The sequence below is a fragment of the Taudactylus pleione genome, unplaced genomic scaffold, assembly GCF_031769625.1.
Source record: "Taudactylus pleione unplaced genomic scaffold, aTauple2 ptg000195l, whole genome shotgun sequence".
NCBI classification, from domain to species: Eukaryota; Metazoa; Chordata; class Amphibia; order Anura; family Myobatrachidae; genus Taudactylus; species Taudactylus pleione.
In genome coordinates this window covers 5,295,319-5,309,937 of record NW_028284597.1, presented here as the reverse complement: position 1 = coordinate 5,309,937, position 14,619 = coordinate 5,295,319, and the positions used below count along the sequence as shown (strand labels likewise).

General features: G+C 42.0%; 1 protein-coding gene across 4 annotated transcripts in view; it reads left to right on the top strand.

The window, feature by feature from the left end:
• The window catches only part of MAF (MAF bZIP transcription factor), a 362,661-nt gene that overhangs the window by 312,121 nt on the left and 35,921 nt on the right, over positions 1-14,619 (top strand). The window contains exon 1 of one of the 4 annotated variants that reach the window (XR_015878959.1): positions 14,309-14,325. The exons of the other annotated variants lie outside the window; for them this stretch is intronic. The gene's annotated coding sequence lies outside the window, so the exon portion shown is untranslated. Of the gene's footprint in view, positions 1-14,308; positions 14,326-14,619 lie in introns of those variants that run through there. 4 annotated transcript variants of the gene reach the window in all.

The following is a 14,619-nucleotide window of genomic DNA, read 5'->3' as shown; positions in this document are numbered from 1 at the left end:
ACGGCAATTCACAGCTACTTAATACGGAGAGCCTCGTCTTTCTTTGTTCTTGAATTGATGTGTTTTGTAGACTGGGAACTGTGGGAATTTAGCTCTGAGAGCGAGGGACAAAGTTTTCAACAAATTTTATATATACTCTTTTGCACGATCTGTAACAAATGTTACAAGTTACCCAATGGTGTTGATGCCTATTAGAGTTGTTTTTAGGTCAGCTATGTCTGCAGACATCATCTTTGAATCGCGCATTTTAAAGTTAGGTACAGTTTTTGTTATTTAAGCAAAATCAATGAATGGAATCCTGATCAATGCATGAAAAGGGTATGCAATCGGGAAGCCGATTGCCTAAATACCGGCAGCCGGCTTCCCGACTGTCATATCCCGGCAAGGGTGAAATGCCGGGCGTCTAGATGTAGACGCCCGCATTTCCCCGACGCCGGGCCACCGGCGCCCGGCATCCCGATCGTAGTGATGCCAGGTGCCGCGAGCGGACAGCCACGGGGGGAGGGTTAGGTTTAGGGCTCCCGGGGGGGACTTGGGGTTAGGCACCCCCCCGGGAGGGTTAGGGTTAGGCTAGGGGGAGGGAGGGTTAGGCACCCCCGGGGGGGACTTAGGGTTAGGCACCCCCGGGGGGGACTTAGGGTTAGGCAACCCCCCGGGGGCAGTGGGGAAGGGGGTGGTTAAGGTTAGGCACTTAGAGGGGGGATTAGGGTTAGGCACTTGGGGGGGAAGTTAGGGTTAGGCACCCCTAAGGAGGGTTAGGTTAGTAGATACTCACCTATCCACGATCGGGATTTCCAGCGCTGTCAGGCTTCCGCTGCTCCGAACTCTGCTCATGTCGGGCTGCCGCTGACTGGAATCGAACCGCCGGCCATATGGGTATTTCATACCCATTCCATGAAAAGTGAACATGCTTTTTATACAGTGAATGGACCAGTTGGACTCCTGAGATGCACATCAACTTGATTATGTACTTGTGGCTGGGCTTAATTGATTAAATTGTATTGAATCCAGCCAATGGCTCTCCCCACTCTGTATATAAGGCATACATACAGTGTGTTGGCTTTACTATGGTAGATATGGAACCAGCAATGTGTCCTTTGGTCAACAATCTACCATAGTAATGTTAGGGCTGTGCTCATCATAAGGCAGTGGCGGAACTAGAGTGGTGGGCCCAGGTGCAAGAATATGCTTTGGGCCTCCCTATGCAGTGCCCCCAGAAGTGGTCCCCCCTACTCAGTGCCCCCAGTAATAGTCCCCCCTATGCATTGCCTCCAGTAGTAGTCCCCCCTATGCATTGCCCCCAGTAGTAGTTTTCCCTAATCAGTGCCCCAGTAGCAGTCACCCCCTCTATACAGTGCCCCCAGTAGCAGCCCCCCATACAGTGCCCCTAATAGCGGCCCCCCTATGCAGTGCCAGTGCCCCTTACACACACACACAAAAAAAAACACAACTTACCTGAATCCCTGCTCTTGCCGCTGTCCGCTCTGCACTATGGGAGAGACGTCATGACTTCTCTCCCATCACCCGCTGCGGGGGGAGCTGGAAGGCGGACCTCATGAGTGAGCCACCTCCGGCTCCCTCCGTGGACTCAGCAGCCAATGAGAGTCTGTCTGACTCTTATAGGCTGCTATAATAAACACACTGCCGCCACTGGCGGTGATGTGTTTGTTACTGTGTAGTGCGGACCACTCTCACTGCGGTCTGCACTACACTTAAATACTGTGGGGCCTGGAGGACACTGGCGCCGGGTGCAATGGCTATGGGCCCCTGCACCACAGTGGGCCCCGGTGCATGCCACCGGCTACACCGCCACTAGTTCCGCCGCTGTCATAAGGCATACGAGGGGGTGTATTCATTATCACTTAATTTCTACAAGAGCAGGTGAAAATTAACATTTTTGGAGACATTAAATATTCGGGCCATTCATCATAAAGGTAACGCAGGAGACAACATAGATATCTCCTGCTTACCTTTCTCTACCGCTGTGTCCGTACACTAGTATGGTGACTAACATTCATCAAGGTCAGAAAAAAGCAATATTTTCGGAGATTGACTGCAGGAGCATTCGCCATCTTCAGATGACGTTTGCTCCCATACACCCTATGGGAAGGAATCCCAGGTTGTGAAGAGGGATCCTTTGAGGATCCGGGGTGTACTGAGAGGGGAGGGGCGCAGGTACTAATTTGACGACTAGGACCCCTAAGAACTAGTGACATCCCCCAGCCATGACAAAATGTCTTTCTCTGCTGTTACTAGACGATGGGCGCTTTTTTAATGTAATCTGTCTGTGTTTATAGATTTCTAAAACTATCATGAAGCCTGGGATTTGTCTGATTGCAAAACTCTATCGTAACCTTGTTTTGGTTTTATTGTTCACATTTCGGAATCAAACAATGCAAGACTTGAAATTGAGACTTTCGCTTCTTTCCGCTCCTTTCCGTGGGAGGTTTGTAGAACTATCTTTTAAGTTAATAATGACAGAACCTTTACCATTTGTAACTCAATATTTCTGATTGCATATAATGACAAGACGTAAACCTGATCTGGGGGGGAAAGAGAAAATATACTATAGTTATTTGATTTCATTATTGGAGACATCTTGACTGGTTTACGAGAATGTATCCATGGTACAGATCAAATCCGCACTTTCAGAGTCCACTTAGCAAATGCGTATAGCAGTTACATTTCTAGGGGGCTTCGAAGCTTTGTATAAGGTGGTGAAATAGTTTTCAAGGATAAAGTCATCAACCATAATATAATATCCAGTCTTATCTGCAAGGATTTTTTTCTTCAGTCTCTGTAGAGTGCAGGTTCCTAATGAAATATTTCTACAACAAATTGCCAGATAAAGCAAGTGGGCAGAATTCAAATTAAACTTAACGGAGTGGTTTACAGCGACCGCGAGTCTTTACAGCTACTTTATGTTGTAAAAAAAAAAATTAATATAAAATAAAAGGTCTTTTTTTTCCTAGGTAAGCAGGTACTGACTGAATCTGAAAAAGTAATTTAATCTGCACATCTTACAATTTTTTACAGGGTCAAAAATGCTACCGATACGTAACAGTGGCTGATTTATTAAATATGGCTTTTTTTTTTTTTTTTTCCCAACAAACAATTAACTTGTGTGTGCAAAAATAAAAGAAAAACACAAACTTGCCTCCGCATCCCCTCCATGTTTTTCATACATAGTAATAGTGTCCAATTACCCAACAAGATTGGAATAAAATAATTAGGTAAGATACATCACTATTTCATCATCAACATAGAAAGGAGTTCAACTATGGAATTCCATACCAAGGGGACTGGGGAGGGCGAATTTGTTAAGTCAGTCGGATGCCTATCTTGCAAGAAATGGTATATGTAGCTATAATTAGCAAATTGCATAATTAAGGTGAATGATCCAGGGAATTAATCTAATTGCCATTATGTGAATGAGAGAGGATTCTTTTTATTTTTTTTCCCCCCCCTACTCTGTGAGGTTAAATTGGCGCCTGCCTCACAAGGGATTTGTTAAGGTTTCCTCTAGATCAACACATCTAGATTTAAAAAAGAAAAACCTGTCCTCCTTATGTAACAAGATGAGTGCCTCTGCCGTCAGACTCCCAGTGGTACCCGATAAGAGTACAAGACCATGTGGTTTCCGACTACGAAGGGCTGTCTGATATGAAGAATAGATTCTAATCTTGCTGTGATGGGAATGAAGACGTGAATACAATGCCTTATTGGGCTGGTACTACAATATATATCTCACTATCATAGCAGATTGACTCACCATGGTCATCCAGGACCTTTAACGCCAACAGACAGTTATCAGCTCAGCTCTTCAAAGAGCGAATCTGCATGGTCTTGTGGATCTCCTATCACAGTGGTTCTCAAACTCTGTCCTCAGGACCCCACACAGGTCACAGGTCCAGGTCACTCAGCCAGTGCACTGGTGTGTTCATTACTCACTGACACATTTTAAATATCCACAAGTGGAGCTAATTATTTCACTTATGATTCTGGTGGAGACCTGGAAAACATGAACTGTTTGGGGTCCTGAGGACTGTATGAGAACCTGTGTCCTATCACTTAACAGATTAGGGGGTGTCCCAGGGAATGTGTAGCATGCTGTTTTAAGCATGATGTGACTGGTTGTGACTCTCATTTGATACAGCTAGTGGAGTTTATATAAAAATGAATGCAATTTGAAAGAGTTACTATGTTTTGCAGAGGTGCTAACTTCCAGAGTTTACAATCTTCCAATCTCCACGGTCCTCTATTGCTTCTCCTGTCCAGACATTTTGCAGAATTCGTACTCGATAAATACAGTAGAAATTCCTTCTGCTGAGTGGGGTGGCTGGCAGTGGCGTAACTAGGGTATTTGGAGTCCAGGGCAAGTTAAAAAACAGCCCCCCCCCAAGTATGTGTGCATCAAAAAGTGGGCATGGTCACATCATAAGGAGTATGGCTACTGAAAAATGGGGCTTTTCAACATGACACACCACCATTTCTCGTCACTCTGGGAACATTCCTTTCCATTCCATATGCACCTTAATGCCCCCAGTAGTAGTGCCCCTCTTGCAATGCCCATAGTAGCAGTGTCCCCAGTAGTAGTGCCCCTATGCAATGCCCCCTGTTGTAGTGCATATTTTGCAGTGTCCCCAGTAGTGCACCTTTTACAGTGCCCCCAATAGTGCCACTTATATAATGCCCCTAAGTAGTTATCCCCATTATACAGTGCCCCTTATATAGGGCCCCCCTATGCAGTGCCCCCAGTAGTGCCCCTTATACATTGCCCCAGTAGTGGTCAACTACAAAAATCAATACCTAAATCCCCGCTCCTGCACCCACTGCCATCTGCTCCTCCGTCCTCCTGCTCGGCGCTATGGGAGAGACGTCATGACATGTCTCAGTTCACCCACTGCGGGAGCCGAATGGCAGATCTCATGAGTGAGCTCCAGCCCGGCTCTGGTCGTGAGTGCAGCAGCCAATGAGAGTCTGTCTGACGAGTGCAGTACGAGTAGTATGAGTGCAGTACCCGGCGCGGCGTGTTTGTTTACTGTGTAGTGCGGACGACACTCACTGCAGTCTGCATTATGCTGACTGACCCCACTGACCTGGACCACGACTGGGGATGCAAACACCCCCACACACACACCCTAAAAAAAAAAAAAACCTTTGCCGGTCCGATGGCGCCTGGGGCAAGTGGCCCGGGCAACCCAGTTATGCCACTGATGACTGGTGTAGGTCAGGGAATTAAGGGCTACAGAAAATAAATAGCAGCATTCTACCTGGAGCACTCCGGGCCAGTAACAGAAATCATGGGGTTCAGTCGACACATTTTTTTAGGGCCCCCCCCAACCCCGGGTTCCTGGCAGGTACAGACCAGTCGTTTGAGAGCCTGCCTTCCCTATAAGTGGTTTCTCTGCAATGGGGAACCTCTGAAGAAATTGTTCCTCCCTGGGCAGATGGTGACTTAAGTTGGTATTCAGTATTCATGTAGGCGTTCACATGTTCTGGAAGTCGCCTGTTTGCAAAGAAATATAACCAATGTCACAATCATATAGCAGAGGATCGACCAGATAATACATAGTAACAGATGTTTTGGTGTAGGGCAAAATGTGAGCTTCCCTGATTAAACAATTTTATATTATGAAACTGTATCTACTAATTTGGAACTATTTGTATTAGTAATGTTTCTTTAGAATGTACATTACCTTTCCCAAGCCTTAGGTGCACAAAATGTCATCCACTCCACTAGGACATAAACATGTCTCTATTATTAGACTTGTTTTCGTATATGTGTTATATTTATTGCAATTACAACCATATTTGAACGTGATAGCGCCAGTACCTTAATAATTTTATTAGTATGAATTTATTTTATTTTTGTAAACAGAATTGTTCTTCTCAATTATGGAGGATAAACTTTTAATACATACAAGTGTAATGTGATGAAAACATTTTAAGTAAAAGAATAGCAGGCTCTTAATGAGTTAACAGAGGACAATAGTTGTACGTTTAGCAAAAATAAGAAGTTACAGAACAATGAAGCCAAACCATTTATTTGACAGCATCAAAATTGATCAAAAAAGCTCAAATTTGTTTTCGTGCACAAATTGATCTAAAGCTCTCGTTTGTGTAGTCTGTTGCTCATGTACCCAATAACGTAAATGTGCAGAGAGCTCTTTTTATATATAAAAGCAATTTTTCCTCTCAAGCGATTTACTGGAAATTATTTTTGCAAGTTGCTATGTAAGTTTATCATGTAAGCGCTTTAGATCTGGAAAATAAGAAGTGTTTGGTGACTGAATTACATCTGGCTGTAGTGTGCGTAATTTGCTGAGTGAGCTTTTCTAGTGTCTGAAGAAAGTCCTAGTCATTGTGGACAGAAACTTAGATTCATTTTGGTGCTAAAAGTCTACGTTCTGCCACTTGTAGAGGCACATCCCATTTTTGTATTTTTTTAATAAAATGTAACTAAAGATTTACATTGGGGTAAGCAGAAAAACTGATTTTGTTCTTGTCTTGTAAATATTTGCAGATTTTTTTTATTTATGTTTTTAATTTAAAAAAAACAATTATATTGGGGCATTTAAGTAGCCATGTATGATATACTTAAAGATAATGCATCTTAATGGGATGAGTTGATAAAAAACATACACTAGGTAATTAAAATAATGTATAATGCTTACTACAACTTACTGGAGTAATTCAGAACATTTGAAATTGGACTTCAGTCTGAAAGTGCCTGTTAAAGGCTCAGAAACTTACTGTTTCTGGTGTTTGACAGAAAAGGTTTTAAGTACCTGACCTTCCTCTAGCAACGTCAACAATGAAAATGATCAGTACCATTCAGTTTGCTGTCACAGTAAAATAACTGACCTTCCTTTAACATTTGAATGTCAAATTAAACAGAAGTGTAATTCTGAGTCTTCAACAAGCAATTTCAGGGTGAAGTTGTATTTCTAGTATGACTGAGGAATGGTAAATATTTATGACCCATGTTATGCTTGACTCTGTTGTACTACACACTCTTTCCCTTCTCTTGATAAGTTGGGTTGTATTTACTCACCAGTCCATGTATTAACCTTTTTATTGAGCCTTTTTTTCAATCTTGTTTTTCTTATTTATATGTATGTAGCACGAGAATACTCTGTCGCACATAAAATTGGTAAAATAAAAGCCCCACAATAATAAAATAAAACTAGTTATTGACAAAAGAGGTAAAGGGACTTTCTCGCACAATTTTAATCTATTGGAAAGTAGGCGTTTGTCACATGAACTTAACTGTGACAGGCTACATACAGATCCAGACTGATTGCAAAGGGAAACAAGTGCATAATGGGATTAGAAAATACTGTAGTTTGAATTGAGTATAGAAAATGTACTTATAGACAGAGAATACATATAATCTTTCATGATCTAGAAGAGGAGTAATAACCTAAGAATGTTAAGAGGGTGGATTAGGCATTTCATAGGTTGCTTACAGAGGTGGATTGTTCAGTAAAAGCTTAAAGGAGGAGGCTCGGTGAAAGTTTGTACAAAGTGGGAACCAGTGGTGTATTTATAATGGATGCACAATGTGTACCCACACCACACACTTTGCACCCAAGAGATATTTGACAGTGTCTGTTTGACACCCACCTCCCTCCCCCTTATTATTTGCATCCTTTTTCAGGTCATTAGTGAACTTCTCCCTATGTTCATGCACAGTCGCAGTCGGACCGGAGACGCCAGAGATTTTGCAACTGCGCACAGGCTGAGGCATGCCCTGTAAACGGTAGCAAAATACTTGCAATTGAATCTCTGGCCGCCACATACATAAGGATGCGCCAAACAGGTCACATAATATTTTTTTCTCCAGTAAAATCTGCCACTGATAATAATCATTCCCATTGCGACGCCTATGAGATTCTTGCCCTTTGTCATGTAATGTATCTTTATAGTAACGGGTACAGCAGTGTATTGCTGGAGCAGAAGATATCATTGCATTCCACAGCTAATTGTCCAAATGTAGGGACCTAGTTATTATTGCCAGCCAATTTATCAATGAAAAATGGCTCCACTCCCCAGCAATAAAGACTGGCAGCGGTAACAGTACCCTAACCACTCGTCGAGCCAGTGCAGGGAGACACTGCACATACATGACCCATCACAAATACCATCACGGGTCACGCATGTAATACACACTGCACTGGAAGCCCGAACTGACTTATTTGTTGTTGATTCTAATGAAATAAATACACAAATACATTTTTAAAGATTAGAATTTTTATTATTTATTTAGCCATGAAAAAAATGCTTACTTACTAATTCAACTGTTTACTCGCTGCCCACTGTTCGGTGTACAGAGGGGGTATTTATTTGTATCGTTATGTTCTTGTTAGATTGGCACTGCCCACAGTAGAGCTTGTCAGGGTCTGATAAACGGACCAGCCTAAACCTGGGTACACACCTAAAGATTTTCTGTCCAACCATACAACTAGTTCAGTGGTTCCCAAACTGTGTGCCGTGGCACCCTGGGGCCTTGGGACACTTGCAGAGGTGCCTCAGGTTGATGGTCCAGCACCAAATCAAATTATTTATGGTCAGTGTAATGTAAATATGTGGACAAACAGAAGCACAAACCTGTCCACCACCACATAACTGACCCTAAGGATGACAGGTAAGCACAATATATTTCACTTTACTACATTTCTTTCTGAATCTCTTATTAACAAACAAACCTAGGGGTGCCGTGAAACAATGCAGTTACTCTAGGGCGCCGTCATTCAAAAAAGTTTGGGAACCACTGAACTTAGTTGATTGGTTGGAATGAAAATCTGGTAAGGTATGAAAGCAAATGACAATCAGCAATTTGCTCCTAAATGCTGGAAAATGGACAAAAACTGCTGTTTGAACAAATTGTTTAGATCAAACATTTAACAAACTTGTTTGAACGACCATTTTCATCTGTTTTCTGGCATTGAGGAGCAAATTGCTGATCATCAGTTACTCCCATACGTTACCAGATTTTCATTCCAACCAATCAACTAGTTGGCTGGTTGGACAGATAATCTTTAGGTGTGTACCCAGCTTTACATCTAAATGATCTGTTTAAACATATTTAAGTACTGAGTTTTTGACCTTGCATGACCCCAGCACCCTGCCGTAGATCAGCTTAGTCATAGGTGCTAGTCTATTATTACTATATTATTCATGTAAGCATTTACCCTGTCCACTAAGATACAGTATTATAACAATACCATATTTTGGAGAGTGTTGGTGGACCTGTCAAAATCCTAGACAATCACCCAATGTTCATAAAACCTCAAATAAGGATTTGTCAAGCTGATTATATTGTATTTTAAAAACAATTTGTAATTCTACAGTTACTGTGGTGGTGATTTTTTATTATATTACTAAAATCTCACTAACATACCATGCCACATAGAAATACAAAAAAAATATCAAAGTCTACATTGACAATTAATCATTTTCTATTTAGTGTAGAGGAGGACAGCTTTGTTAAAAATATAAAAAATAAAAAGTACACTACTTCCTCTCTCGAGTTATATTATATGCCATAGATGGTTTTAAATGTAATGATCAATTATCTAACGGGGAAAATATAGGTAAAAAATGGATGATGGATCAATGAGAATGAAAATATTAATAAAATAAAAACTATATAAATAAAATGAATACACTATAAACACACGCATACACACTGGCAATGTTATACAGTAGCTCTTTTGGGGAAGATGTACTGTAAACGTGTGGGTAGGGATTGAACCCAGCACACTCCGATTCCCAGTGCAGTTGTATTGCACTACCATTGGCCCTAGAGGTGTCCGAGTACACTGCCGTACGCTTCAGGTCTCCCTCCTTGCCCACTGAGGCCCAGAACAGGGTGCAGTAGCGTCTACATCCTCAGTCTCTCATATTTATTTTATTGTATTAATTTGTGTATTTTTTTCTATTTTTTTTATTTTATTCCATTTTTATTTTATGTTTTCCTTCTCATTGTGTTATGTCATCTGTATATTCAAAATATATGTATGTGTGTTCAATGTTGTGTATATATATATATTATATATTAGCTTTTTGCATTTATGATTTCATCAAGTTATTTTGATATCGGAAGCTGCTTGTCACAGAAGGCATTGCTGCATTCAAAGAGCAGCAAGCCATGTATTTCATATTAAAAATTGGTCTAGAGCACATGAAGACGCTCATACTGTAAGTGTATATCACCCATGCTATGCTATGTATATAGGGCGGGGTTTAGCACTTTTTCTTTAACACACTATAATTGACCTGAGTGCTTTACATGATAAATCTTTTTTTTTTTTTTTTTTGTAAAGTGATGTTTGTATTGTGTGTTCTCTATGGTGCTCAAAGCCTGGAGGAAAAAGAAATGTAAACATAAATTACTACTTAGAAATATGGCAATATACATTAAATGCTTAATTCTGTTTCCTGATCTTTATAGCTAAATTGCTAGTCATTTTCCTAATGCACAGGTTGTTAGAGCATTACGTAAGAGCCATCCACAATCCCAGTGCTTCTAAAGCCATTAATAGACGGATAATGGATAGCGAGTCACATACGGCACCACCGGCTCATTGATGGGATGAGGAGAAAGAATGGTGCTTGGAAATTAGTGCCCCTAATAACCTGAATGTGGCTTATTTAAATTAATGTATACAATACTTATACCCCTAGTATAAAAGTGCAGCCAGCAGCAGCCGCCTATGTGAAAGATATGGATACTAAAGATATTAGAACGCTGTATAAAATAATGCCATAGTCTGTAGGCGCTAACAAAGTGCCAATATGATAAATGGTATAATATTAGTGATCAGTCCTGGGTAAAGATTACATACTGTATGTCAATAGCAAAAACCTATTGGCCATTTGTTTGCTATATTAAATAACATTTATTATCACCTCTATAAGCGGCAATATCAGATTAATTAACGTGATTATGTATGATAGCAGTCATGTCGGGACAGCGCGTCCGCCCTTTGCCAGTCGCTTATCGCAGGAATTAATAAATAGACATCTTAATGCAGGAGAGTAGATTAAGGGGTCTATTTATTAGAGGAGGGGGCACAGTTATAGAGTACATTCTGGCACTCTGCCAAAGTCTGCAGCATATGTGCAGGTCTTTGGGAACATGGCGCCTGCGACATGTTCTCGGTGATTTCTCTACTTCGGGAATCTTTGGGAAAATATTGGGGGCACAATTTTCCCGGTGGTTTCTGTAGAGCCAAAGAGGTAAGTATAGTGTATGGTTGCAGGGTGTATGGCTTGTGTCCTCCTGGTCCCAGGGCTCCTCTGCCTGTACCAATTATAGATCCTCCCATGCCTTTAATGATTTAAAATTCATAGGTGTTCCACTTGTGTTATGTTTGTGCATTTCAGTGTAATGAGTAACAGTTACGACTTAAGGGATTCTTTATTTATAAGATATAACTTACCTAGAGCACAGGTTCTCAAATTCAGGACCCCAAACAGTGCATGTTTTCCAGGTTTCCTCACAGTATCACAAGTGAAATAATTAACTCCGCCTGGGGATCTTTTTAAATGTGTTTGTGAGTAGTGACTGCCCCTGTGCACATGCTGGGAGACCTACAAAAGGTGAACTGTGTGGGGTCATGAGGGCCGAGTTTGAGAACCACTGACCTAGGGCCTGATTCAGACCCACTCGCGAGCGGCTGTCCGCTTGCAAGTGGGTCGATGTTCTGCACTGAGCATGCGCACGACGGAGGGAGCTCCGTCGTGCGCATGCGCCAGACGCGACGAGCGAAGGAAAGTCCTTCGCTCGTTGTGTCTGATCAAAGGGGGCGTGCTGTCGATGTTGATTGACAGCACGCCCCCTTTGGTGGGCGTGCTGGGGGCGTGCCTCCCTGACGGGGGCGTTCCCACGGGAGCGCCTCCCGTCAGAAGCCAGCCCACTGATATCACTAGTGATGTCAGTGGGAGTGATTTTGGCTCTGATAGAGCCAAAATCACTCCGGAGCTTGCGGTTGAAAACCTCAACCGCAGGCCCCGGCTCGCAGTTTCGATGGTCGCGATGGTCAAGACCATCGCGGCCATCAAACTGCATGCTCGTATAGGCTGTGGGTGGTGACCCACAGCTATACGAGCGTCCAGGAGGACGCTCCATTTTTCAGGAGGGCGGCCCTCATTCAGAGCGTGCGCTCTGCTCAGAGTGTACGGCTCTGAATGAGGGCCCTAGAGCAAAGTTTACATTTGTGGGCTGCTATAACCTTTTCAAGCAGAATACATTCGGTATGTTAAGCTGTATACAAAAATTAAATATATACCGCCGGCATCCCGAAGGTAAGTATCAGGGTTAGGGGAGGGTTACGTTTAGGGTTGAGGTTAGGCACCAAGGGGGGAGGGTTGGGTTTAGAGTGTAGGGAGGGGGGCTAGATTTAGGCACTAGGGGGAGAGGTTAGGTTTAGGCACCAGGGAGGGAGGGTTAAGGGTGTTAGTGTTAGGGAGCTTACGTCCTAGTGTCGGGATTCTGACTGTTGGGATGCCGCTGTCTGTATTCTGACCAGCGACATCCCGACCGTCGGAATCCCGTATCCAACCTGATGTGAGAACCTAGTACTAGCATTTGGCCTCCAGCATTCTCCTCTTTGTAGGAAAGGCCCTGCAGAGTCTTCTAACTTTCTGCTGGTCTCTCTGCATTTATTTCTCTAACTGCGTTAGGCTGTGGAGAATGCTGATGCAATATACAGGACAGTAGTGCTGAAATGTTTTCTGAATCTCTGTATAAACATGACTTTAAGTGTGGTCAGATCTTCATCTAAATCATGAGAGTAGATAAAGGGAAACCAACAAATCACATAACAAACAAATGAAAAAGTATATTCTTGTGTATTGATCAAAATGATTCCAACATCAATTTTATGTATCTGAAAAAAGGATGTGTACCTCCTAAGGGGTGTGGTACCAAATGTCAACATTCCAAATGTTTATATGGATGGTTGGCCGGGATGTCAAACGTCGATATTCACCTAATGTAAATGTTGACCATGCTGGTTTCTATTGCCGAGGTAAGTATCCCTAACAGTCTAACCCTAAGCATATCCCTAACATTGTTTGAAAAAAGAGCTATCGATAGAATGTCGACATGACATAATGTCGACAATATAATGTCATTGTTAACATTGTGAATGTTTACATTCTACGCAGGGAATCCGACGTGAGTTTGGGTGGCACTACCCGAATTAAAAAAACGTAACTTGGAAACTTAACCACCAAAAGCTGGTCTTCACCATGGTTTGTGAACGCATGCCATAAATCTGTCCAGGCTGTGTCTCAGGGCTTCAGAAAAAATTTTGTTGATGTTTGAAAAGGTTACAAAATAATTTCTAAAGACTTTTGTACATTAGCTGCCTGACAGTGATTGCTAATGTATAAAATGAATCTCCCCAGGAGTGGTTATCCAACAACAGTCACTCCAAGAGCAAGGCATATAATAGTCTGAAGAGATCAAATAGAAATCCAGGGTAATGTCAACTGATCTTTAGGCCTCTCATGAACACTGACGTCAGCTAGTGCAAGAGTCCACCATCACCACTAAACAAGAGTTGTGTGTGTGTGGGAGAATAATAAGGTGAAATAAGTACTCTCCAAGAAGAACATTGCTACCAATTTAAAGATTGCTAAATACTACTTGGATAAGCTACTTGGATAAGCTAGAAGAATGCTCTGTGCTCTGTTTTAGATAAATCTAAAACAGAACATTTTGGCTAAATGGAGAAAAATTATGTTTGGAGCAAACCAAACACCACATCAACACATAAGAACCTCATTCAAAAAGTGAAACGTGTTGGAAGGATTTGCTGCCAGGAGACCTGGAGGACCTTCTGTCATTGGTGGATCTATTAATTCTGGATGCCAGCAAATTTTATAGGAGTTTGTTCGGGTATCTGTCCATAAACTGAAGCACAACAGATAGTGGGTCTTGAAGAAAGACAATGACCCCAACTCACAAGTTGGTCTACATAGAAAAAAATGTAATCCTAAGAAATTTGGCATTTTGGAATATCAAAGTCCAGATTTTAATCCAATAGAAATATTGTGGCAGGACCTGAAGGGGGTTGTTAATGTAAGAAAGACCACTAGCATCCAAGACTTGTATCAGTTCTGTAAGGGCTATGGGCTAAAAATCATGTAGGACACATCGACTGATAAAAAAATTGATTGAAGCCATTGCTGCCCAAGGAGGTCACGCTAGTCACCGACTCCTAGAGACTGCTCACCTACTTTTTTTCAACAAAGAAATTTTATGTTGGATCATTTTGACCAATACATGAAGAAAAAGTACATTTATGGGTGAGTTATTTGATTTATTAGTTTTGCTTTATCTCTTTTTTAATGAAGACCTAAACAGATTTAAGATCATTTATGCAGAGATTCCAAAACTTCTGAGGGGTTCATAAACTTTCTAGCACCACTCATAACAGCCTATTTACAGGTAGGGTATGGGATCCTGGCAGTCAGGATGCCGGTGGTCAGAATACAGTCAGTATCGGGTAAGTATCCCTACTAGTGGCGGCTCCAGGAGGTGGGTCTGCAGCGCAGTCCAAAATTCAAATAGGGAAGCCACACCAACTGCCACATCAAACA